This window comes from Macrobrachium nipponense, chromosome 2 (assembly GCF_015104395.2).
Source record: "Macrobrachium nipponense isolate FS-2020 chromosome 2, ASM1510439v2, whole genome shotgun sequence".
Taxonomy (NCBI): Eukaryota; Metazoa; Arthropoda; class Malacostraca; order Decapoda; family Palaemonidae; genus Macrobrachium; species Macrobrachium nipponense.
In genome coordinates this window covers 118,886,779-118,912,991 of record NC_087201.1, presented here as the reverse complement: position 1 = coordinate 118,912,991, position 26,213 = coordinate 118,886,779, and the positions used below count along the sequence as shown (strand labels likewise).

Sequence of the window (26,213 nt, the reverse complement as noted above, 5' to 3'; positions counted from 1 at the left end):
GGAAATAACCAAAAAATTAGGTAGGGTATAAATGTGCTGAGTTTGTTTCGAGGGATAAAGCTGAGCTCCAAGAGAGTTGGCAACTAAGCCAATTTGCCTGGGACTCTCCTAAAAACTAGTTGCCAATTTGCCTGGGACACACCTAAAAACTGATACTCTTTCGAAAAAAGTAAATCACTTAAAAGTAACTCAAGTATTGATGATATCATGAAAAAGGAATTACATACTAGAAATTGTAATGAGGAAGATGACAGCTCCAATAGAACGAAACTTACTTGTGGATAAACCTGCCTTAGATAAGAGTGCCCACATCACGTAATAAAATGAACATGGAATCTGAAAGGCTGGTTATTCATGCGAATGATGACAGGATATGTCATGCGCTGACTGTGTGACCTAACCAGAGTGACAACAATTGGAAATATCCTAATTCCATATCTAATGTTAAAATTGCCAATTTCATTGGTAATATCTACCTTACGGCAATGAAGCATGTCCGCAATTTTTTCCAAGCTCCCACACTATATACCAGTAACTGGCAATGATAGTGAGCTAATGATTTCTGCAACCCTGGGGGAGGCACAAACCCTTCATCTTCAAGTAAAATTCCAAGACACTAACCTCTACACTAAAGAAAAAGAATAAAATAAAAAATATCTCAAGATAAAGTTTTTTAGACCAGGTCCACACACATGAACCATTCTTACAATTTGCCTCTACCCCAAGGGTATGAGCACTGAAACAAACGATGGCAAATATCTTGGTAAATTTGTAAAAGTTCTTAGCATGCTTTTTGTATTCGTCATATTATGGAGTTATCAAAAAGCAAACAAGCTCCAATATCAAAATCATTTATGAAAAGTAAAATATAGTACTACCTACTTTTTCAACAATACGATTACTATTTGCTTACAATATATGAATGATTACATGTAGCATATAATACTGTTTACTCATATAATCTCTGAATATCACAGAATAAAAGATACCAACATATCTTTATAATGCATGGAATGTTCATACAGTGCATGAAAGCTGTTGATACGATGGTAGTAACAACAGATGTCAATACCTTGCTCATGCATTTGCCCAACAGGGATATGTTATTACTTTGATACTCATGAAAATAATGCTTTTCTTTATAACGAAAAGTATCTTCTAGGTAATCTAACTTCAGCCAGAGATCCAATAGTAGCTTCTCACAGCCCACTTGCGACCTGCCCTGGGCCAGAGTTGACCGCATATAAAAGGGGTTAGCTGGTTAGGGCAGCGAGTCATCTACACGACAATGAGAAAGAATTAAAAGTTGAAAAATGACGATATTCTTAATAACTGGGATGGTAACATGTAACAAAAGAACATAAACTACTACATACTTTGCTAAATGTATACCTATCAACTTTAGGTATGAGAGAAAACTAGACAAAATTATACTAAATATAGGTAACCTTGAGATGCTACAAAGCTTTGGAAGCAGGAACAGTGTAATCACATACACTGACCGGGGATAGTACAAATGGTAATGTCTTGAATTTGGTCAATCAGCAATGGCAACAAACATTTCGACTCAAAAACCGATACATTTGATAAGTCTTTAGTTATCACTATTCTGTGTAGGCCTAGCCTAGTTATGGTAGAACTGATAACTGACTGTAGGTTGGTATTAGGGCTCAACCAGGCTTACAGCAGCATTCTTCTTGAATAACATACCTATGGGGGTGTTGTCAATTTAAGCTGTACAGAATACCTATGCAATGTGATTCATAAGCTGAAAATAGCCTAGCCTACTAGGGTAGTTATGTGTAGTATAAGGTAAACAACCGAGTGGACCAGCCAATTCACTGACTACCACAGTTTTGGCCACCCTCTGAAAAAGTACTTCAACACGTCCTGACACCGGAGATGGTCATCAGTCATGAGTTGTTGGTAGTGATAACAGGAACTCATGACCTCTACTCTCCTTTTGAAGTAAGTATTTTCTCCAAAGTTAGAAATTAAGGCCATATTTTAAGATTTAAACAGAGGGTAATGAAAAGTGTGGCCAACGCAGTGCACACAACCCCAAAACGCTTTCAAAATTTTTAGTTACGATTAAAAAAGTTTAGAAGATTGACGCCATCTCGATGTTTGTGGAGTCGCTTGTGTCAACCAAACTTCCATTCCCATTTCCTGTGCTAAATCTGCACACCACTTGTACCCATAGACGCTGGGGCACTTTCATCGCAACAATCGTAAACCCGACCTCTAACCAGTACTTATTTGTACTTATTCAGGGGGACTACAGCATTCTTTGCAGCATTTTGCACTCTTCATTTGTTTATCAGTGTTGTCAATTGGTAATACCCCTCCAAACTGGGTAGAAGACTTACACAAAACCAAGGAAATAAGTGAAATTAGCATATCTTTTTGTAGTATATATACACATTACAGCAATTTTATCATTACTGCATTACTATAACAACTAAAATTCATGGACACAGTTTGTAAATGCATCATACTTCACAAATATCTGTAATTTTTTGGGGTTAATTTGGGGCTTTCATATATCACATTATGTTGACAAAACTTCAATCTTTTGAATGGTATGCTTAAAGTTGTACTTGTATTCTTGTTTCACCAATTAAATATTGAGTGAATAAGGCCTGGCCAGCACGATGACAATGGATCGTCTGCGGTTGTTTACCCTATGTGAATGTGAAAGCAAGAATGAAGGTCTTCTAAAGAGCATTCTGCAGTCACAATCTCATAAGAAATCTATCCAAGCCTAAACCCTAGCTATGCAGTATTTCCAAACTGTATGCTCAGCTAGGTACTAGGCTAAGCCAATAAGCCTAGCTACCTACCTATGCTCAAGATGGCGGGAGGTGTCCCTCATCTACAATGGCATAGGTTTACACTTTAGCTAAGCTATCTGTACTGTAGGCATATTCACAGTAAGGCTAGTCATCTATTCTACTTGAGTAATTACAAAGGACTACCTACGCATACCTAGTAGTACCTAGGGTAAAACATTACGGACGACCAACCCTCATCACGCTGGACGGGTCTTATTCACTCGATATTTAATTGGTGAAACAAGAATACAATTACAACTCTAAGCATACCATTCAAAAGATTGAAGTTTCGTCAACATAATGTGATATATGAAAGCCCCATACGAACTAAAATAAGCATGTGACGCTCTTCGTAAAATATGTTTTCAAGGCAGTTTTGAATTCCAATATGGCGGCTACCATGTGGATGTACAGGTTCTGATCAGTGACGACAACCATCTTTCCCAGCACTCATTTGAACAATGTTAGCGTATATATGTAACGCTTATTGATCTTACTCAAGATTGCAGTTGTAATCAGCACAATAAAACAACAATTTGTTGCCTATATTACTGAAAGTATGAAACTTGTTATTCCCGGGGTCATGGTTTGAACTGAATTCATTTTGACCTTGTAATCGGTGGTTTTTATCCTTACTGCCATCACAACTGAAACTCCACAGTGCTTATTTGATTGTTATTATACACATTTTGGTCTCAATTCACTCCGCACTGCACTTTAAACAAGTTGCTGTTCCTGTTTCCTAAGCGCACTCCCCAAACACAGTTACGAACAGCAGACGACGACACTGCAAAGTTTTATTCCCTAAATTGTTTACTTTACTCGTTACTTAGTTCAACTTTACTCTGTTATTTAAAAATTTTAATTCATGTCTATTATCCCTTTTTTGCAACCAAATTACCATGAAAAATTACAGATATTTCTAAAGTAGATACAATCCAATGTTTCTAAACTTTTCGTACATCTGGCTACCGAAAACCATAGAGGATCAGACTACGGATAAGTGGATTAAGTTTTTTTTTTTTTTTTTGCCAGCACTTTTCATTGATTAAAGTCTATATTAGTATTTTGATTTTCTTTAATAACTGTATGCCAGAAATAAATGTAACCTTTAATGTTTGCATGCTAAGAATGGCAAAATCATCGTTGCCACATTAATGGAGCTTCACACATACGCCGATGCATTATCATAAACTGTTTCCATGAATTCTAGTTGTCATAGTAATGCAATAATGATAAAATTGCTTTAATATTTATGTATATATACTTCCAATACATAGCCTAATTTCACCAATTTCAACGTTTTGTGCAAGTCTTATACCCAATTTGGAGGGTGAACACACCAATTGGCAACAGAAAGAGAGAGAGAAAGGAAGGTGAAGGAAGGAAGGACAGGGGTGGCGGTGGAGGTGGGGGGAGGGAGGGGTAGGGTGGAGCTTTTTACGCATGTTCATATCCATTTCTGAATAATGGAGTTTTTGTCTCTTGGTACAAGGACAAGTGTCGTTATTCTTTACGATTAGTGATTCATGATACCCTTATAAATTACGGTACTGGGTGTAATGCATATAGCAAAATCTCGTTCTGATACGAGTGTTCGTTACAGAAATATTGCCAAAAAACTTGCTTGCACTATCTCTGAAACCCACAGTATGTATGCTGCTTAGTTGTCAATCAAGTTTTTTGTAATCAAGTATTTTTTACAAGCTAGCTATTGAATAAATTTGTATTTTTCTCAATCAAAACATATGCCCCTCAATGCTAACTTCCCTCTTTTAACGACTTTCTGGTCATTGCAAATTCGGCCCCATGATTTCTTATGGTGCGAAAACAGGGACCGAAAACGATTGCGTCACACTAAGGCGATAATCCGGCAGTAAAACATCTTCATTTATCCAAAAAGTAAATAATAAATAAAGATATATGTATATGCTCAATACGATTATAACAATTACATGAATAGCTGATAACAATCTGCATGAATAACTGGTAAACTCTTCTGCAAGAAAGTTGAGTATATCAATTATTTACATTAGGTACGAAAGTCAAGATGGCGTGACATCATAACAAAGGACTTAAAAGAACATTCTAATTCCGAAAAATAATTACTTAAATTTGAGTCAGAATCGAGTTACTTTTTCAATAACGAATATTTTCAAATTAATCATTATAAATATGTAAAATATTGATGTTTTACTATTTATTTAAAAAATTATCTAAGTGCACGCTTCGTCGTCTTCATCTACGAAAACAGTTGTTTACTTAAAAACGTCCTGGTAAGGGACCATGTTCCGATTGTTGTGATGAAAGTGCCCCAGCGTCTGTGGGTACAAGTGGTGTGCAGATTTATCACAGGAAATGGGAAGTTTGTAGACACAAGCAACTCCGTAAACATAGAGATGGCGTCAATCTTCTAAAATATTGATGCGTAGGGGGAAACACCAGCGACTACCAACCCTTTTCACAGTGGACAGGTCTTATTCACTCAATATTTAAATGGTGAAACAAGAATACAATTATAACTCTAAGCATATCATTCAAAAAATTGAAGTTTCGTCAACATAATGTGATATATGAAAGCCCCATACGAACTAAAATATGCATGTAACGCTCTTAGTAAAATATGTTTTCAAGGCAGTTTTGAAATACAATATGACGGCTACCATGTGGATGTACAGGTTCTGATCAGTGACGACAACCATCTTTCCCAGCCTTCCCAGCACTCATTTGAACAATGTTAGCATATATATGTAACGTTTATTGACTTACTCAAGATTGCAGTTGTAATCAGCACAATAAAACATTTTGTTGCCTATATTACTGAAAGTATGAAACTTTTTATTCCCAGGGTCATGGTTTGAACTGAATTCATTTTGACCTTGTAATCGGTGGTTTTTATCCTTACGGCCATCACAAACTCCACAGTGCTTATTTGATTGTTATTATACACATTTTGGTCTCAATTCACTCCACATTGCACTTTAAACAAGTTGCTGTTCCTGGTTCCTAAGCGTGCGCGCCACAAACACAGTTACGAACAGCAGACGACGAAACTGCAGTTTTATTCCCTAAATTGTTTACTTACTCATTATTTAGTTCAACTTTACTTTATTTAAAAATTTTAATTTAATTCATGTATATTATCCATTTTTTGCAACCAAATTACCCCGAAAAATTACAGATATTTCTAAAGTAGATACAATCCAATGTTTCTAACCTTTTTGTACATCTGGCTGCCGAAAACCATAGAGGAACGACTACAGATAAGTGGATTATATATATATATTTTTTTTGCTTTTTTGTTTTTGCTAGCACTTTTCATTGATTTAAGTCTATATTAGTATTTTGAATTTCTTTAATAACTGTATGCCAGAAATAAATGTAACCTATAATGTTTGCATGCTAAGAATGGCAAAATCATCGTTGCCACATTAGTGAAGGCTTCACACATATGCCGATTCATTGTTATAAACTGTTTCCATGAATTCTAGTTGTCATGGTAATGCAATAATGATAAAATTGCTTTAATACTTATATATATATATACTTCCAATACAGTCTAATTTCACCAATTTCAACGTTTTGTGTGTAGTCTTATACCCAGTTTGGAGGGTCAACACATACCAAATGGCAACAGAGGGAGAGAGGGAGAGAGAGAGAGAGAGAGAAAGGAAGGCGAAGGAAGAAGGACAGGGGTGGCAGTGGAGGGGGGAGAGGGTAGGTGGAGCTTTTTACGCGTGTTCGTATCCATTTCTGCATAATGGAGTTTTTGACTCTTGGTACAAGGACAAGTGTCGTTATTCTTTACGATTACTGATTCATGATACCCTTATAAATTACAGCACTGGGTGTAATGCACTACGTATAGTAAAATCTCGTTCTGATACGAGTGTTCGATACAGAAATAGGTATTGCCCAAAAATGTGCTTGCACTGTCGCAGAAACCCATAGTAGGTATGCTATGCTGCTTAGTTGTCACTCAAGTTTTTTGTAATCAAGTATTTTTTACAAGCTAGCTATTGAATAAATTTGTATTTTTCTCAATCAAAACATATGCCCCTCAATGCTAACTTTCCTCTTTTAACGACTTTCTGGTCATTGCAAATTCGGCCCCATAATTTCTTATGGTGCGAAAACAGACAGAGGCCCAGGGACCGAAAACGATTGCATCACACTATGGCGATAATCCGGCAGTAAAACATATTCATATATCCAAAAAGTAATTATACAATAAAGATATATATGCGCATTACGATTATAACAATTACATGAATAGCTGATAATCTGCATGAATAACTGGTAAACTCTTCTGCAAGAAAGTTGAGTAAAGCAATTATTTACAATAGGTACAAAAGCCAAGATGTCGTGACGTCATAATACAGGACTTAACCGAACGTTCTAATCCAAAAAATAATTACTTAAATTTGAGTCAGAATAGTGTTACTTTTTCAATAACGAATATTTTCAAATTAATCATCATAAATATTTAAAATATTGATGTTTTACTATTTGTTAAAAAAATTATCGAAATGCACGCTTCGTTGTCTCCTTCTACCAAAACAGTTGTTTACTAACAAACAAGCTGGTAAGTTTCCATGTTCAGATTGTTGTGATGAAAGTGCACCAGAGTCTGTGGGTGAAAATGGTGTGCGGATTTAGGGTAGAATATCACGACAGGCCAACCCTCATCACGGTGGACGGGTCTTATTCACTCGATATTTAATTGGTGAAACATGAATACAATTGCAACTCTAAGCATACCATTTAAAAGACTGAAGTTTCGTCTCAACATATTGTGATATATGAAAGCCCCACCATACGAATTAAAAAATAAGGCATGTGAGCTCTTCGTAAAATATGTTTTCAAGGCAGTTTTTGAAATCCAATATGGCGGCTACGTTTTGCATGGACGGTTTTTCATCAGTGACGGCCACCATCTTTCCCCAGCCTTCCCAGCACTCATTTGAACAATGTTAGCGTATGTATGTAACGTTTATTGATCTTACTCAAGATTGCAGTTGTAATCAGCACAATAAAACAACATTTTGTTGCCTATATTAGTGAAAGTATGAAACTTGTTATTCCCGGGGTTATGGTTGGAACTGAATTCATTCTTACCTTGTAATCAGTGGTTTTATCCTTACTGCCATCACAACTGAAACTCCACAGTGCTTATTTGATTGTAATTATACACATTTTGGTCTTAAATTCACTCCACAGTGCACTCGAACCACATTGCTGTTCGTGTTTCCTAAGCACTCACTCCGTAAACAAAGTTACGAGCAGCAGACGACAACACTGATTATGAGATGCAAAGCTTTATTCCCTTAATTGTTTACTTTACTCAATATTTAGTTTAACTCTACTTCAAAATGTTTATTTAATTCATGTCCATTATCCCTTTTTTGCAACCAAATTAACCCCCCAAAATTACAAATGTTTCAGATGATACTTACGAGCAGACGACGTGAGGAAAAATGGCTCATCGTTGCCAATCTAGTGGAGGTCGTCCACATACGCCGATGCATTTACAAACTGTTTTCGATGAATTCTAGTTGTCATAGTAATGCAGTAATGATAAAAATTGCTCTAATATGTATATATACTACAAATAGATACGCTAATTTCACTTATTTCCCCGGTTTTGTGTAAGTCTTATACCTAGTTTGGAGGGTAAACACATACCAATTGACAACACTGATAAACAATTGAAGAGCACAAAACGCCGCAAAGAATGCCGTAGTCCCCTTGAATAAGTACGAATAAGTGCTGGTAAGAGGTGGGTTTACGATTGTTGTGATGAAAGTGCCCCAGCGTCTATGGGTACAAGTGGTGTGCAGATTTAGCACATGAAATGGGAAGTTTGTTGACACAAGCGACTCCGTAAACATCAAGATAGCGTCAATCTTCGAAACATTTTTAGTTGTAAGTAAAATTTCTAAAGCGTTTTGGTGAGATTTCCACTGCAGTAGGCCACCCTTTTCAGTACCCTCTGTTTAAATCTTAAAATTTGGCCTTAATTTCTAACTTTGGAGAAAATACTTACTTCGAAAGGAGAGTAGAGGTCTTTAGCTCCGTTTTTCACCAACAAGAAGTCGCGACTGATGCCCATCTCCGGTGTCAGGACGCGTTATAATGTACTTTTTCGGAGGGTGGCTAGGTGTTGATTGTAGGTGGCCTGCTTGGCCTGCTGTGATATTCTACCCTATCACAGGAAATGGGAAGTTTATTGACACAAGCGACTCCGTAAACATCGAGATGGCGTCAATCTTCTAAATATTTTGAGGTGTAAGTAAAAAATGTTGAACGCGTTTTGGTGAGATTTGGAATGCCGTGTCACCCCCTTTTCACTACCCTCTGTAAAAAGTAAATCTTAAAATTTGGCCTTAATTTCTAACTTTGAAGAAAATACTTACTTCGAAAGGAGAGTAGAGGTCTTTAGCTCTGTTTCTCACCAACAAGAAGTCGCGACTGATGCCCATCTCCGGTGTTAGGACCCGTTATAGGGTAGATCATCACAGCAAGCCACGCAGCCGCCAGCTACCATCAATGCAAGCCACCCTCCGAAAAAGTACATTATAACGCGTCCTGACACCCGAGATGGGCATCAGTCGCGACTTGTTGTTGGTGAGAAACGGAGCTAAAGACCTCTACTCTCCTTTCGAAGTAAGTATTTTCCCCAAAGTTAGAAATTAAGGCCAAATTTTAAGATTTAAACAGATTTAAACAGAGGGTACTGAAAACGGTCTCAAACGTAGTGCAAATCTCACCAAAACGCGTTCACATTTTTACTTACAACTCGAGGTATTTAGAAGATTGACGCCATCTCGATGTTTACGGAGTAGCTTGTGTCAATAAACTACCATTTCCTGTGATAAATCAGCACACCACTTGTACCCACAGACGCTGGAGCACTTTTATCACAACAATCGAAACACGATTTCTCATCAACAACAAGCCAGGCGTAAACAGCTGTTGGGGTAGAAGATGACGAGAAGCGTGCTCTTGGCTAATTTTAAATAAGTAGTAAAACATCAATATTTTACATATTTATGATGATTAATTTGAAAATATTCGTTATTGAAAAAGTAACTCGACTCTGACTCAAATTTAAGTAATTATTTTTCTGAATTAGAACGTTCTTTCAAGTTCTGTATTATGACGTCACGACATCTTGACTTTCGTACCTATTGTAAATAATTGCTATACTCAACTGTCATTGCAGAACAGTTTACCAGTTATTCGTGCAGATTGTTATCAGCTATACATGTAATTGTTATAATCGTAATGCGCATATATATCTTTATTATTTACTTTTTGGATATGTAAGATGTTTTACTGCTGGATTATCGCCGTAGTGTGACGCAATCGTTTTCGGTCCATGGGCCTCTGTCTGTTTTCGCACCATAAGAAATTATGGGGCCGAATTTGCAATGACCAGAAAGTCGTTTAAAAAGAGGAAAGTTAGCATTGAGGGGCATATGTTTTGTTTTGACTGAGAAAAATACAAATTTATTCAATAGCTAGCTTGTAAAAAATACTTGGTTATAAAAACAAACTTGATTGACAACTAAGCACGCATGTCTACTATGGTTTCAGAGACAGTGCAAGCACGTTTTTTGGGCAATACCTATTTCTGTAACGAACACTCGTAACAGAGCGAGATTTTTCTTTAGTGCATTACCCCCAGTGCCGTAATTTATAAGGGTATCGTGAATCACTAATCGTAAAGAATAACTACACTTGTTCTTGTACTAATAGACCAAAACTCCATTATCCAGAAATGGATAGGAACACTCTCTCTCTTCTCTCTCTATCCAGAAATGGTAGGATCTCTCTCTCTCTCTCTCTCTCTCTCTCTCCTCACAAGAAAATATATTTCATACTTGTATAGCATTAATTAAATACTTTCAAGTTTTTAATTCAGTCGTAATGATGAATGTAGGTGCATCTACTAGTGCTCGCAAAATAGTTAAGCAGGACATAGGTATGTAAAATTTAAAAAATGAGAGAGAGAGAGAGAGAGAGAGAGAGAGAGAGAGAGAGAGAGAGAGAGAGAGAGAGAGAGAGAGAGAGAGAGAGAGAGAGAGAGAGAGAGAGAGGACGGAATAGGAAGGGACATTCACTGTGGCCAATCGGTATGTGCTTACCCTCCACTGGGTATAAGGACATATAAACAAAACGTTGAATTGGAAATTGGTGAAATTAGGCTATGTATTGGAAGTATATATACATAAATATTAAAGCAATTTTATCATTATTGCATTACTATGACAACTAGAATTCATGGAAACAGTTTATAATAATGGAACGGCGTATGTGTGAAGCCTCCACTAATGTGGCAACGATGATTTTGCCATTCTTAGCATGCAAACATTAAAGCATGCAAACATTAAAGGTTACATTTATTTCTGGCATACGATTATTTAAGAAATTCAAAATACTAATAAAGACTGAAATCAATGAAAAGTGCTAGCAAAAACAAAAAAGCAAAAAAAAAAAAAAACGTAGTCTTTCCTCTATGCACTTTTCCGTATTCGTTCCTCTATGGTTTTCGGCAGCCAGATGTACGAAAACGTTAGAAACATTTGATTTTATCTACATTAGAAATATCTGTATTTTTCGGGGTAATTTGGTTGCAAAAAAAGGGATAATATACATGAATTAAATCAAAATTTTTAAATAACAATGTAAATTTAAACTAAATAACGAGTAAAGTAAACAGTTTAGGGAATAAAACTTTGCAGTTTCGTCGTCTGTCGTCGTCTGCTGTTTGTAATTGTGTTTATGGCGCGCGCGCTTTAGAAACCAGGAACAGCAACGGGTTTAAAGTGCAATGTGGAGTGAACTGAGACCAAAATGTGTATAATAACAATCAAATAAGCACTGTGGAGTTTCAGTTGTGATGGCAGTAAGGATAAAAACCGCCGATTACAAGGTAAGAATGAATTCAGTTCCAACCATAACCCCGGGAATAACAAGTTTCATACTTTCACTAATATAGGCAACAAAATGTTGTTTTATTGTGCTGATTACAACTGCAATCTTGAGTAAGATCAATAAACGTTACATACATACGCTAACATTGTTCAATGAGTGCTGGGGAAGGCTGGGGAAAGATGGTGTCCGTCACTGATGAGAACCGTCCATGAAAAACGTAGCCGCCATATTGGATTTCAAAACTGCCTTGAAAACATATTTTACGAAGAGCTCACATGCTCATTTTAGTTCGTATGGGGCTTTCATATATCCATAATGTGTTGACGAAACTTCAGTCTTTTAAATGGTATGCTTAGAGTTGCAATTGTATTCATGTTTCACCAATTAAATATCGAGTGAATAAGACCCGTCTACCGTGATGAGGGTTGGCCTGTACTGATGTTTTCCCCCTATAATGTACTTTTTCAGAAAGTGGCATGCATTGATAGTCGCTGGCCTGCTGAAGGCCATGCGGTGTTTTACCCTAGTAGGTCAATTAGCTTGATAACTGTTGGTGCTTAACAGCTTTGCAGTGGGTTCTTTGAGACTCTAGGCACAACATAAGCCCCCTTGCCTACCTAATACATCACCCCACCACAAGCTGGACTAGGTACTGACCACTGCAGCCAAACCTTGCATCAAGTAGCCACGATACTTTGTAGCCTAGGCTAGTACCTACCTATAGCTAGCATTCTACCTAGCTAATAACGTGTACGGCACGTCGTCCCTGAAAACATTAGACTGAAACGATTCACCAAATAAATGAGTCAGGTGCTTTAACATACAGGTAAATAGCAGAGGGTGAACTCCATAATACACTACAAACGAATTCCAGGAATTTCTTCTGATGCATCGTCGTACGAGTCACTGTAAAAACACACTTCCATTTTTTAATGTTTATATTTATCTTGACCTGTAGCAGAGCCCTTAGACTCCCAATCAAATCATCCGTAGCTGAAACCATGTATGTAGTAAGAGTTGAGCCGCCTACAGCATATCTAAATTAAGTGAAATAACGAAAAACATCTGAACGATTGCTCAACACAAATTCGATAGCAATGAAAACAATTGGCCATCACAGAGGGCGCTGCTCACCATTATTTCGTCGATTTATAGGATTCCCTCGTCTCACTATTTTCTTTTTGGTTAGTTTTCGTTTTCTCAGTTGTGATATACGTGTTCGAATGTGGGATTTGACATTTTATTTTAAGCTCTAAATTAGGTCCAAATTCGCAAGCACAAAGACAAAGACCATGGCACCTCACTCCTCACACTGAGCCACTGATCCAGCCATTTTGTTGGGCCTATATAGCTGCGTTCCAAACATCTGATCCTCGCGGTACGTTTCAGTCGGAAAAGGTGCGTTTTTATAATGAAAAATAAAAATAAAAGTAAATATTATCGCTTTTTGTAATTATAATAACTTAATATATTTTGAAATGTCATGTATCTGATCAAATTTATAAATAATGATTAAAAATAACAAATTTATGACGATAGCTCACATTTTGTGAACATGCCTATCAAAGCGCATAGATAAAGTACTAAAAACTCCTGAGCCTTAATAATCCCTCAAGAATATTTAGAATTAATTAAAAAGAAATATTTTTTGTATTTAATGATAATATGACAGCTAATTTATAACTATTTTCAGGGAATCGTGGTTTATTTACAAATTTTCCTCTCAAAATGAACGACTCTTTGCCTTCTATTCACTCCTACGTGAGCACTCCGAGCATACAAAGATTATTGTTAGAGGCGGAAGCGCAATTCACCAATCAGATGCCGTCTTCAGGTCACGTGACAATGTTAGGCGAGCCCGAACGCGAAACATATGATTTCGAATACAGTTTTTAGGCTCCTAACATTAACTTTATCATAGGAAAATGTATTTATATCTATAAAATATAATTAAATTTGATAAATAAATGTATATGATAGCCAACTATTACAAATTTGTATAATGTTTACGAATCAAAATGCCAATTACTGGAACATCATCCTTGATTTCGAATATCAGATAATTTTGTGCATTTTCCTCCAATCTAATTACTATTGGATGTGTTAGGAAGGTCAAGAAATATACATCATCAGCGTATGGATCAGGCTATTTAGATGTGTTTGGTGATATTCCTATTACATATCATACTACAGAGACTGGCTATATATTGATCATATTTTAATCCATAGAAAACGTCAAGAACACATGTAAACAAAGAAGCAATTTTCTTTCGGTGTTCTGCTGGCGAGAAGGAAACAAGAAAAATGGACCTATAAATGTCTACGTTAAAACTTAAGAATGAGTACATAATGGAATTGAGCTTTTAACCACTTGAAGCTTAAATTCGTCAGACTTTGTTCTGTATAAAATGACAGTATAATTAAAAGTAGCTAAGCCTTCCTGTGGGCGGGGCTTTAATGATCAGCTGAGCGGCTGAAGAACTCTGATAATGAAGCAAACATACTGAATGCACTTCTTAACATTGCCGCCAGACTTAAATTCCATATTTTCATTTGTTGCAATACCAGATAATGACATCACTTCGCTGTAATATAAAAATATGCAAATTTAAACAAACATATTGCTAAATAACAAAAAAACTAGACAAAAGCTTCTAAATCTATAGCGAGATTCTGGCCGTGAGCGGATGTAGATTGCTCAGGCATCGTGGGATAGCTTGTGACACTTGCATAAGAGCAAATATGATTATTTATAGACTGGTAAGGAAAATGTCAATTGCAAATCAATGTAGAAAAAACTGTTAGAAAAAGGGATCCAACTTCTGGGTGGTAATTGTAATATGGTATAATGGATCTTGTGTCAAATGAAACAAAAACGACGCACATACAAACTCACAAGTAAATAAGCATAAAAAGTAGAGAGAAAATGCTTGATAGAGATAGATAACACAGACGTAAAAAATAATATGAAACCTTGGTATGAAGAACCACAAAAAAGATTTTCTCAAGAAATACACTGTACACAGTATGAGCAGAAAAACTACTGTGTATGATATAAAGCATGATGAAGAGTAAAACAAAAAGTCATTTGACTTTGTTTGACACTTCACTAATTCACTCTGGAAGTTTCGAGGTGAAATTTGTAAAATGGGTTCATAGGTAGTAACTGTATTGATTTAAGATTTTTTATGAGTTTTGCGGCTTTATTTTTCTTATAACAGCATAGTCCAACGTTCTGCTCTCGTTTTGCTAAAAACGCCGTAGGTAGAGTCAAGGAGGTGGCAGCAAATTCATTCGTGTCCTAGTGTGGTTACAAATTTGAAAGCTAAGAACACAGCAGTATTTAATGTTTAACCTAGGTTGTTCGTGGAGTCTCGAATGCAATGGATGACATTGTTAAGATGTGTCTGAATCTACTGAGATGAGAGAAGCAACAACGACAACAAAAAAATTAAGATCCAGTTAGTCTTCATAATTGCAAAACCCATAACCAAAGAAAACATAATGCATGATATCAGCGACTCCAGACGTTCCAGTTGAGTGACTATAACCGGAACAAGACGGTCAATTCTTATGAAATGAAACATACAAAGTGTTAAGATCAAAATTCATTAGCAAGAGATGAGATCACGATTACTGTTAACGAAAAGAGAATAACAAACTCTTGTGAATATGACAATAGATGATGAAAACATCATGTGATATCTAAAAGACAAGAATCTCTAGCACAAAATTCTTATTATTAATGATAAGGGTTTTAAGATAGTTTCATTATCAAAACTAGAGATACTAAGTATTCCTAACATGAGCGTGGGTAAGTTGTGATAAGAAAAATAAATGAAAAACAATGAAATAATACCAGCTACTTGTGAATTTTGTATGAAACCTAGTTATTGAAGCTCCTAAGGTCCTGAAATCTACATGAAATAGCAACTTTCTCGGAAGCTTATTCTAACACTGCACGCTTGGTCATGATAAATGTAAATAAGCTCTGAAATGCCGCTCTTTGTCAGTTCTGTCATTTATTTCCAATGACTTCGTTCATTTCATTCAACCTTCATGTAAGTGTTTTGAATCAAACCCAACCAGAGGACAAGTTTTCTCTGGTATTATCTCAAGAGTGAGCTTACCTACTGCCGTGTGAAATGAAAGACACACAGCCTGTGTAAGGTTTTATTGACTATAATATTTCAACGTACAGTATCTGAAAGAGAAAGGTCAATGTTGCGACAACATTTTATCAACAACGAAATTCGACATGATATGGTATTGGGCACATTTACATTTACAGATAACTTATCACATTCACCATTTCTCAAAGCATAACGAATCATGCAAGAATCGACGGGGGTTCACAACTAGAGCCGCAGTTATAACCAGAAGTCTACTGACCTGGGAAAGGGAACACCAAAAAGATTTCCTATGGTTATAAACAGAAGCCAACTTACCTGGAAAAGGGAAAACCAAAAAGATTCTGGGTGTAATCAAAGACTGTTTAATTGCCTGACACAGGGAACACCAAAAAAAAGATTGCTTTTGGTTATAACCAGAAGCCTCCTTACCTGGCTCAGGAAACACCAAACAGATTGCTTCTGGTTTTAACCAGAAGTCTACTTACCTGGCAAAGGGATCACCAAAAAGATTGCATATGGGTGTAACGAAAGGCTACTTACCTGGCAAAGGGAACACCAAACAAATTGCTTCTGGCTGTAATTTTTTTTTTTCACTTGACAGAACTGCTTTTGTCTAACCTTATTTTGGCCTTAAATTATTTTCCTTTCCACTGACAAACTAGATAATGGGTTCACTCAGTTTTATTATGTTCTGAATTTCCTTTGCAGAGGAAGGTTTGTAAATTTTTGTTTTGTCTCTTTCCACTTATTTTATTTTTATTTCAAACTCCATCCTTACCATTTTACCCCTCTTGGCTTAATCCGTAGTCTATGTCTCTCTTTTTTATGAGCCTACTCCAGCCGGTTCTATCCTGAACTGCTCATTTCGAAATTGATTTGGCAAATATTTTACGGAAGGATTCCCCTCCTGACTTCAATCCTACAATTTCTCAAGGTTGGTTATAATAATCCCCATTTTCGTCTCACAATCTCTTCTTTTGCATATGTTAAGTGTTCCTCCTATATTTATCTTTTTTTTATATTTTCCATCCTGAATCTGAAATTTCATTTTCTCGATAATTTTTGCTTCTAGAAGATCCTATTTTCATTATATTTCTTGTCTTCTAAATATTCCTTCGTCTTCTTCTTTTCTTTCTCCAAAACGACTCAGCTTCTTTCCAATTCATCTCTCTCTCTCTCTTCCATTTGTTTTCTTTTTGTACCAACTTAAAATCTTCTGATATCTTGAATGCCTTTTCTTGCGTATTCCTTTCTTACTGATATGTAGCCTTGGAGATGCCTGCACTCTAGGATTTCCATCTATGCACATCTCATATCTGCTCTTCAGGTCTTCAGCTTATTTCGCACCGAAACCCTTTGAATCAGTAGATTCGTCGTCGTCCTCTTCTGTTGTTCTTTTCCCTGAGCTCCTTTATTTACTGTGGATTTCGAGTCAGACACATTCCGTCTGTGAAGGCTTCTTAAGATCTTGAAACTATAGTAGATTCACATCAGCCGTGCATCTTGCCTATAGGCCAGTCCCTTACGACGCTCCTGATTTTCCAGCCCTGTGATTGGCTTATCAGCAGCCAATCAGGAGCGTCGTAAGGGACTGGCTTAGACATCAGATGCACGGATCATCGATAAGAATCTAATATAGTATCTGGAGCCATATGTACCGGCGAAAGATTCAAAGAGAAGTCCATTTATAACTAACTCTCTCTTTTATCCGTCTATTAATTAATCATTGTTAATATTATTTCTCTAATCTCCTTGGACCGGGCCAATTGGGTGCTTAGAGTCGGAGCCGAAAGACCTCTAAATGACCTCAGGGAAAACCCTCTGAAGACGGGAAATGAATCCTAATTATTTTTCTTGCAGCCAATTCATTTTCTTATTTTCTGCAATCTACCATTAAAGAAAGCGAACCCAGAAGATTTTTTTATGACTAATACAATAATAGTAGAATGACTGAGCACTAGATAACACCTAATGTTGAATATAATAGAAAAAAAACTTTTGTTTGCCATCATCCGTCTCTCACATTTGGAGCTCACCTGACAACCCTGGATGAGAAGAAGAGCAATGAAATGAGCCTTCTGGTCAGCAACAAGGATGAAATTTTGAGAACATAAGCCGCAAGTATGATGACTCTGTGTTGGTCATAAGTATGTTAGAATAGTGTGATAAGATTAATAGTGAAGTGTTGATATTGAATTCAAATAAAAGATAGGATGTGGAAGGTAAACGGAGGATGTGCTTTGCGTAATGTTTGTTGCATAATAAGATCTGAAAGCGTGGAAAATGTGAAGATCCTTAGTAGTGGTAAACAAGGTAACTCAGATGAAATGATGGATAAGTCACTTTCGATGTTTTGATCAGGTGGAAAGAATACGTGTGTATCAATTGGTTGCTGTAGTAAAAATTTTATTGCATAAGGCCGTCATCCACAGTTTAGCTTACATGAGAATGAATGTGGCAGAGAACAGACTTTCCTTTTCTTGGGAACCAACCACTCCCTGTCAGGAAAAGTTAAATGGCTTGATGGTATATACATATATATATATATATATATATATATATATATATATATATATATATATATATATATATAGTACTGGTAATCTTCTTAGGCACGAAGATATGGTAATTCAGTTGTATTCCAGATAGGAGAAAGTGAAAATGGTATGTTTCAGAAAATGCTCAACAATTTCGTCCTCCAATGGACCTCTTCTTGGAGCCTTGTTAAGGAATAAACGCTCCAAGAAGAGATCCATTGGAGGGCGAAATTGTTGGGCATTTTCTGAGACATACCATTTTCATTTATATATATATATATATATATATATATATATATATATATATATATATATATATATATATATGTATATATATATATATATATATATATATATATATATATATATATATATATATATATATATATATATATATATATACACACACACACACACACACACACACACACATATATATATATATATATATATATATATATATATATATATATACACACATTACTAACAGGACCTCAATGAAACTGGATAGCATCAGCGGAGATATGAGGACTGTTAGTCCAGGGAAGCTTGTAACTTTTTTTTGAATAAATATCTCGCTTGATGCCATCCAGTTTCAATGAGGTCCTTCTAGTAATACACACACACACACACACACACATATATATATATATATATTAAATATAATATATATAGATAATATAGATAATATATATATTATATAATATATATATATATATATAAGATATATATATATATCTATATATATATATATTATAATATATTATCTATATATATATATATATATATATATATATATATATATATATATATATATACATATATAGTGTGTGTGTGTGTGTTCATACCTACTATGACTTAATCACTAGGCTTATTACTATCATGATTGCGTTTGCTATGCTTCTTTTACTAGCTTTCCTTAATTAAAAGCTTGCAGGATTAACGCTGAATTTATATTTATTTTCATGAGTGTTGGATTGCAAGGAGAATTATAGATTAATGGGAGATTCGTTTTAATAATCACATCAATGCCTTTATCGTTTTTTCTTTTAAGAGAATTTAATCAATTTCATTAATCATTTTTGCAACGCGATTTATATGTGCCTGCACAAACTTCTTATATATAACGAATACTTTAGTGGTTCACTATCTAATTGTTATTGCAATAGGTAATTTTATTTTTTAATAAAGTCATACTGCTCTTGGTTTTTGTTTAGTTTATATATATATATATATGAACTGGTAAAAATGTTCTGTAGCAACAGAATTCCATCTAATAAAAGGAGCCCATAAAAACACCAAAAATATAGAGAGAAAAGTACTATATTTTAGAGACTGCTGTCTCCCTCTTCAGGTAGATGAATGAGAAAAGTTTACAGAAAAGGTGGTGTTTATACCAAGAGGTCCATCCACAGGCAAGCCAATTTAGGTCACCCCCTCTGATAATCTTCCTTTAATCTTCTTAAGTGTTGGTTGAATGAAACCTTGTCGATCGTATCTGAAATCCATGCTTCTTTTGAGATGTTCATTACCTGTCTCTCTTTTATTAAGGCCGATTCCATCATTTGACTCTTGTACCGGCAGTTGCTTGCTGCTATAAATTACAAGTGACAAATTCCCAGTTTATTCTATGGTTACTGTTCATTTATATGGTTGAAAATAGCTGAGTTCTGTTGTCCATACCTAACCGACCGTTTGTGTTGTATTAATCTCTGGGGAAGTGATTTACCTGTAAATCCGATGTAAGATTGGTCACAGACCTGGCATGGGGATTTCGTATACCCAGTGTCCTTTGGAGATGTCTTTTGTTGGACGTTAATCAGGGATTTGGCTAAGGTATTTGGGTAAGTAAATGCAAAAGGGTTAGATTTTCCGAGGGTGTGGGTTACTCTCTTAATCGTGTCCAGGTGAGGAATTTTTATTTTATTGTTGGGTGTATCTCTGGTCTTGTCTTTAGGGGGTCGGTAGAAAATTACGTTTGCTTTTTGAATTGCTTTCTCAATTATATGGTCAGGATACTTTAAAGACGAAAGTTGCTTGCGAATTAGTTCAAATTCTTTTTCCAGGAATTCTGGGGAACAAATTCGTAAGGCTCTTAAGAACAGGTTGCTAGCTACACCTACCTTGATAGTAATGTCGTGATAGCTAAAGTAGTGAATGTATGAAAGTGAGAACGTTGGTTTTCTGTATATGGTAAATTTGTGTTCTTTCGTGTCTCTGATTATTAAAACATCAAGAAAAGGAATTTTGTTGTCTGTTTCCCATTCAAACTTTAAATTTGATCGTTTAATTTCGAGAGGAATTCATTAAAATTGCCCCACTTATTATCCCAAAATGTTAGGATACCATCCACATGTCTCATCCACAGCATGTTTTTGGGTTTTATTGCATTTATTACTGTAGTTTCAAAGTATTCCATGTACAGATTGGCTAAAACAGGACTTAAAGGACTACCCATACTACACCCGAATTTTTGCTTGTAGAATGATTCCCCGAATGAAAATACGTTATTAGATGCACACAATTCAACTAACTTTATTAGTTCAAGCGCCAATGGGAAATGATCTGAATAGGGGGATAATTTTTCTCTTAAAAACTGAAGAACGTCCTGTACTGGTACTTTAGTGAATAGGGAGTCTACGTCAAGGCTTAAAAGTTTTATGTTGTGAAGTGGTGTATGTGCTTCTCTGAATTTGTGACAAAAGTCTTCCGAATGTTTCATGTGTCTGGGAGAAAAAGTGCCTAAAAAAGGGGAAAGGAGGCCGTTCTTCAGTTTTTAAGGGAAAAATTATCCCCCTATTCAGATCATTTCTCATTGGCGCTTGACAATAATAAAGTTAGTTGATTATGTGCATCTAATAACGTATTTTCATTCGGGGAATCATTCTACAAGCAAAAATTCGTGTAGTATGAATAGTCCTTTAAGTCCTGTTTTAGCTAATCTGTACATGGAATACTTTGAAACTACAGTAATAAATGCAATAAAACCCAAAAACATGCTGTGGATGAGATATGTGGATGATATCCTAACATTTTGGGATAATAGGTGTGTGTTTGTGTGTATATACAATGCATCCACACACATACACATATATACGTGTATATATATTATATATATTATAATATATTACATATATATATATATATATATATATATAATATATATATATAGATATATTATATATATATATATATGTGTGTGTGTGTGTGTGTGTGTGTGTGTGTGTGTGGATGCACTGTATATGTACACAAACACACACACAATACACACACACACACACACATATATATATATATATATATATATAATATCATATATATATATATATATATATATATGTATGTATGTATAAAACTAAGAGCAGTGTGATTTTGATCAGAAGACAAATTACCTATTTCAATAAACAATAAAGTAGATTGAAACTCCGGTATTAATCATATAGAAATTTGTACAGACATAAATTACTTTGCAAAAATAATGAACAAATTTCATGCAATTCTACAATTCTCTTTAATAAAGAATCATAATGAAATTGACAGTTATTAAAAATATGTAATGCCTCGTAGGTGTGCAGGGCGGCTGGATCGGCCACCTGGCAACTAAAGAAATAAACAACAAAGAACGAAGCCACGTTCGTGCCATTAGACCCATGTTACGGGCAACGCTCGGGATGACGGATGCCACAAGTTTATTTTGAAGCTAGACTGAAAATGAAAGCCTGTCGTAAGTGGAGACGATTCTGTGGTTTGCCCTCTATGTTTTTGTTGTTCGTTGCTCGGTCATTTGTATGGATTTTCTGCGCCGAAAACGCTAACGAGTTGTCTGTTCTAGAGTCATCTTAACTCTTAGCAATTGACTGACATTCGCTGTCTCCTAAAAGGACCAGTTTGAACCAACTACAACTATAACAACAGTGTCCGAGGTCGGCAGACAGACAGTGAAGCCCCCAACGGCCGATCACCTCGTGTACGTACGGGTGTGGTTTTGCTGTGCAACAAAAACAACACTTCATTGTGGGGTTATCCGTCTCACTAATGTAATTTTCCCAAACCTCCGTCGTGAAAATATGAAATACTGCATGGTAACTTCTCTTCACACTTATAGGATTTTCAGTGTCTGGAAAGCTGATTAATTCATTCATTTTTAGCAGATAAATCTCTTTGAAATCCATTACCAATCCAAGACAGAGGTCACAGATGAAAAGTCACTAAATAATCACCATATGCAAAAAGAAGAAATTATTTTGGTAGCCGTTCCTTGCTTCCTTGAGATGGTATTCATCCTCTTGCTATAGGTATCACTCACTGTAGCGCAGGAGGTAATTTTGCTCCTCACTAACATATAAAAAAACCCGACCTTTACCATAAATTCCGGCAACAGTGATTCTGACTGGGACCCAACCACGTGGAAACCAGTGCCACCTTAAACAGAGACATCTGGATACCCAGCACAGCGGGACCACTGTAAAAAGGTCGGCCCAGTTGCATCAATATGATCCCAAATGTCATGTGACCTGAATGGTTCATGGAAAGAAGCTTTCAGCCAACCTGTGCCAAGCTGATGACTACAATATTGCAGTCATCTTTACGATCTATTTTTTTTTTCTTGTTTCATGCAGTGCGCTACTCAGAGCGAATCATGTGGGATACCATTTTTCTATTTTTTTTATATTTCAAAATGTTAATTATTCATACTTGATAGGTGCGGTCCGTTATGGAACCATTAATGAATAAAGGTAGGCGATCTTAAATACTTGTGTTGTACAGTTCTTTTACAAGGGCATGGCTCCAAGTTGTGTCATGTGCTTGTTGGGTGTCAAAAAGTATTACGACAGCTATTTCTCCCCGTTTAAATCCTTCCGAATTCCGAATTTTTGAAGTGACATTGTAGGTCAAGTAGAAATATATTTTTGTGCTTTGCATCAGGTTGGGGTGATTATATCATTGTTCATATACCTTGTTAACACATGAGTTTGCAATATTTTGTATCAGTTTGCGCAAACAGTTTGGTAGTAATGACGATTATCCGCAGTTTGTTGGATTACTTATATCTTTGCTTGTTTCATTATTGGCATAACAATGGTGTGTAGTCATTCTGTCAAGGACAGTTTCTTATTCTATAGATGGTTATAGAATCAATCCAAGTAAATAACTTTGGCTAAGATGGCTCGATGTTTTATTGAGTGAAATTTGATATCTTGACCACCTGTGTTGTGCTAATATATTAAGAGGAAAGGGCAAATTCCGGTTTTCGAGTCGTAAACGATCTTTGACTGGCTGAAAATACCGAGTATGATTCCAGAAGATTTTAGTCTCAGCTTTCAAGGAACATTTGGCACTGCATATAGATATATGTGAACGTGTTGTCTATTAAACGTTAATGGAAGTCTTGGTGGTCTTGCGTTTGGTCCGCAGAATTTTTGCCAAATTTCTTTTTGTGTTTTGCTATTTATGTTTACCAGAAAATACGTTTCAGGAGCTACAGTTAGCCCAAGCCTGTAGCAGCTATATCAATGTAAAAGATAAATAAATAATTAAGTAAGTAAATAAATAAATAAATAAATAAAAACACCTCTCCTGTCTAAATCGCACAGGGAAAACTACATCGGGCACACTATTACGACCTTCGGGGTTGTATACTGGCCGACAGAGACCAAGGGGCCATACAAGGTGCCCGTATGTTATCCTTACAGGCAACAGCTATGCCCGCCTTTTAACAGTAGAACATTGAGCATCGTCACCCAGAAACCAAGTGTAAGTAATTACAGACTTTCCACTATACGTACTCTTTTTTTCAATCTGTCCACCCACCTGTGGTTTTTGCATATGGTAACACTGCGTCCCGGGCTTTAGGTAGTTACGCTATGTGTAAGTTTTAGGTAAATAAAATGATATCTTGGTGTACATTTGCAACTGAAAAGTGTTTTAACAATTTACTGTAAGCGAATTACACCGTTAATATTCGAAATAGGACATTGTTATTATTGTTGAATGTAAGCTGAATGTAACGATCTAAAGCCCGGGACGCATTGTTACCATACGCAAACACCACAGGCGGGTGGACAGATGGGAAAAAACCGTATATAGTTTCACCTATACACTGGAGTATAGATCAGTTGCAGATCTAGTGTAACCACAACGAAAGACATGACTAAATGGCTGAAAACAGCTGTAATATTTGTCCATCATCAAAATATCAACTTGAAGGTAGGAAGTACAGTATTTGGAGAAAAGTGTTGCCTGGAAGTGTAAATGCTCCATTCACGTTAGCATTTGACGATACATACTACATACATACATGCATACATACATAGTACATACATACATATATACATACACACACACACATATATATATATATATATATATATATATATATATATATATATATATATATACAAACACAAGCAGAAGGGAGATGTCATGGATTGTGGTAATTATAGGGTAATTAAACTAATAGAGTATGGATTGAAAGTTTTAGAGAGGATTGTGGATGAGAGATCAGGAGAGACGGTAAAGATCGGGAAACAGCAGTATGGATTCACGAGAGGAAGAGGGACGGTGGATGCCATCTTCATAATAAGACAGCTACAAGAAGAGAGACTAGAGGGAAACCAGGAGCTCTTTGTGCATTTTTAGACCTAGAGAAAGCATACGATAGAATCTCAAGAGAAGTGATGTTTTGGTGTTTGAGGAAGAGGAAAGGCCTAGAAAAGTTGGTTAGGCTGGTCGAGATGATGTATCAGAGAACGAGAACAAAAGTAATAATAGCAGTTGGGGAAGCAGAAAACCGTGAATATAAGTCAACTTCATAAAGTTTGTCCAACGCTTTTTGTAATCTGGAGTTGTTCTTTCACCTTCACCCATTTCCAGCTTACCATCGCCTTTCCCTATTGACTTTTATTCTGTCTTTTGAAAAAGATAATTTTATTTAGCTTTCACCTCATTTACAATCATCTTTCAGTATTTTGAATATAACACATTTATGTAAAAGTTGATGCCCTTCTCCATTGCTTTCTATCAAAGGCATCATCCTCCACCAAGCCTCTTCTCTCCTTTCCAATTTTTTTCTTCATGCTATCTCGCCATCTAATTCTTGTCTCCCTTTCGATCTTCTTCCTCTAAAAGGTTCCTCCCAAGACCCTTCACTCCCTCCTGTAAACCATCCTCAGCACATGCCCATACCATCTCAATCGTGACTCTTATCACCTCTGTAATCTTTACTACGCCTGCCCTTCTTTTCTTTTAATCATTTTCCAATCTCTCAAGCATCGATATGCCCATAATCCACTGCAGCATTCTCATCTCTGTTCTCTCAAGCTTTACTTCTCTTTCTTCTTAGAGCCCATGTTTCTGATCCATTCATTAACATTGGTCTTATCACTATGCTATAGATCTTGACTTTTAGCTTGATTGGGATTTTCTTAACAAATACTACTGAGCGACTTCTCTCCACTTCCCACACAACTTTTATCTTACTGTCAGCTTCAGCCTCACATCCTCCATCTTGGCTGACAGTAGATCTAAGTATAAAAATTTTCCGCCTGTTTTATAATCGAGCCTCTTCTATTTTGTTCTCTCTGTCTTCCCTACTCCTCGCCAAAACTATGTTTTATTCACATTCACCTTTAAGCCACCCCTCTCTAAAGACTCATGCCACTCTCCAACCCGTCTCTGCAGGTCCTCTTCATTTTCAGCACTAATCACCAGATCATCGGCGTACAACAACTCTCACAGCTCTTCGAAGATTCCTGATCTCTTCACTCAAC

At 36.1% G+C, this 26,213-nt stretch overlaps 1 pseudogene; it reads right to left on the bottom strand.

Moving 5' to 3' along the window:
• The window catches only part of LOC135221286 (F-box only protein 11-like), a 41,335-nt pseudogene extending 28,322 nt beyond the window's left edge, over positions 1–13,013 (bottom strand).
• Between the last annotated feature and the right edge of the window lie 13,200 nt (positions 13,014–26,213).